The sequence below is a fragment of the Olea europaea genome, chromosome 5, assembly GCF_002742605.1.
Source record: "Olea europaea var. sylvestris chromosome 5, O_europaea_v1, whole genome shotgun sequence".
Taxonomy (NCBI): domain Eukaryota; kingdom Viridiplantae; phylum Streptophyta; class Magnoliopsida; order Lamiales; family Oleaceae; genus Olea; species Olea europaea.
The window spans coordinates 5438259-5440703 of NC_036241.1; the positions used below are offsets into that span (position 1 = coordinate 5438259).

Here is a 2445-nt window from a genome sequence, read left to right on the forward strand (position 1 = left end):
CAACTTAGCCTTCGCCTTCTTTTGTAAGGTAATAGTTTAAAAGGTATTAACAAGTGTTTGCAATGTTCTCCCGCCCAAGTTGCTCTTTCAACTTAGCCTTCGCCTTCTTTTGTAAGGTAATAGTTTAAAAGGTATTAACAAGTGTTTGCAATATTCTCCCGCCCAAGTTGCTCTTTCAACTTAGCCTTCGCCTTCTTTCACAACTTTTCCTTCGCATTCTTTTCTAGCTCCACCTCTTCTTTTGATTTCATAGCTTCCATTTCGATCTCAATAATCACACCATCGTTAGAAATTGTTATCAAGCCGTTCCCCACTATATGTTTAGCATGTTCCTTATTTGATACCCTACGATTCTTGGGATCTGATAATTGCAAATTTGAAAGCACCGTTACAGGTTACAATTTCATGACGAAGAGAGGAAAAGGAGATTAAAAATTTGTCTGATCTTCCAAACAAATGACCGACGATGGGAAAGCTGGTTGGTGTGATGATAGTAGGCATGGGGAGTAATTGTATTTTCCATAAAAGCGAAGCCAAATTGCCGGGCCCAAAAACGGTTGGTCCACAATGCCCAGTGACCCCAAACGATAGGGGACATCTGTGATAATTCGCCAAAAATGAGTAACTTGAAAAATTAGTGTTTTTATTTTTTAAGCCGATGTTTAATACCGTTGCTTAGAAACTTATTCTTCTCAAAACTCCACACATTCTTTTAATAAAATAATTTTATACGTAAACTCAAATTTTTTTCATACTTTTTAACCATACATTCTCCAAAAAATCACTATTACAAAGTATATTCTTTGAGAAAATAGGATTAAAACCAACCATGTATGTCTTCCTTCATTGATTGATTCATCCAATTGAAAGTATTTTTAATAAGTAAAAGTTTTAATTTATATTGACAGGAGAAACTGACTAGCTTGTTTTGTAAAATGATATTTTAATTGCATTTATTGATTTAACAATATTACTGTCTACTAATGACATTTATGGTCCATTTGATTGCAAAAATAGAATTAAAAACGAATTCTAGAGAATTAAATTGTCTAAAAATTGTTTTCTTGTGAATTGTAAATTATTGTGTTTGATTGATATAATTTTTCACGTGAAAATGTTGAAATAAAAGCGCTTTTTGCTATTCGTTTGACTTTGTTTTATATGAAAATTGTTAATTAAAGGAAAATATTTTTTTACAATAATTTTTAAAATTTGTTTCCATTATCAACAAAAATAAATAAATAAAAGATAAAAAGTTGCTACAGTAAACCTAAAATTGAATTCTCACCATTTTGTTGAGAATTCATTTTCCTCCAAAAGAAGGAAAAAGTCTCTAGCACCAAAAGTAAAAGAGGGACTAATTGAACTTTAATAAAAAATCTATAACATCAATAAATTACGGACCAAATGGACCAAACTTATTTGTTCTCCAATTTACCAAAATATAAAGTTTTATCAAATACTAGCTTTGGCCCGTGCAATGCATAGGCTTTGTTATTTTTAAGGTAATGTTAGTGTTGAATGTTGAGGATTAAAGAAAGAGATGTGCATTGAATGAGGTTAGCAAAATAAACTCAATTTGACAAAGTAAATTTACACATGATTTCACCCATAAGATACAGTTACGAAGCATCCAAAGAGTGAAGACATAAAGAAAACTTCAACAAGATCCATGGAGAAATTATCTTTCGAACTAGTCATGTAAAAAATAAAACAAAGAACAAAGATAACTCGAGATAAGTTTGGAAGGAATAATTTTTCATCAGTATACAATCATCCTCTGTTGCATGTATTTGTTCATCTCATGCTTTCTGATCTTTGTCCTACAGAAAATATGAATAGATTAATCAGCCAAAGCAGAACATACTATATTTGTGCAAGTACAATAAGGATTAAAATGAAAAGTGCATACTCTTCTTTTCCTTCCTTCTTTGCTGAAATTCAAAGACCAAGATCATATCACCGGTCTGAGAACTAAAGGATATTGTCACATGACACTTATTTACGAATGATTGCTTAAACACTAATTTCCAAAACGTAACTTCTTTCATGTCTATAAAGTTATGAATAATTCGTGAATGGCAAACTTGTTATGGAAAAAAAAGTAACACCCCAATTCAATTTGGTACATACAGGATCGATAATTAGCAGAAGTGGGCCTTGCTCCCGCCAGCATAAAGGAAAAGAAAAACAATAAGAATCTCTCTAACCAAATCAACATAAAAGGCCCATATTGTCTCCTCTTTAGTTCCTAGCTCAAAACATCGCATCCTCTACATAAAAAGGTCAATATGAATTGCTAGAAACTACTTACTCATTTGACTTCAACACCGCAATATCCCCACTTGGTAATGCATACTAATCTCTAGGTATAGCCATTAGCAGAGTCTTGAGATTGCAGTGGGAGGTTTCACTATTTCTAAGTCATAATTTGGATCTCCAATG

General features: G+C 32.1%; 1 protein-coding gene across 3 annotated transcripts in view; it reads right to left on the reverse strand.

Annotated features, from left to right (window-relative positions):
- Nucleotides 1–1550: 1550 nt before the first annotated feature.
- Nucleotides 1551–2445, reverse strand: part of LOC111394475 — a 35330-nt gene continuing 34435 nt past the window's right edge. For all 3 annotated transcript variants that reach the window (XR_002702599.1, XR_002702592.1, XR_002702601.1), the window contains one exon: nucleotides 1551–1823. The gene's annotated coding sequence lies outside the window, so the exon portion shown is untranslated. The remainder of the gene's footprint in view (nucleotides 1824–2445) is intronic.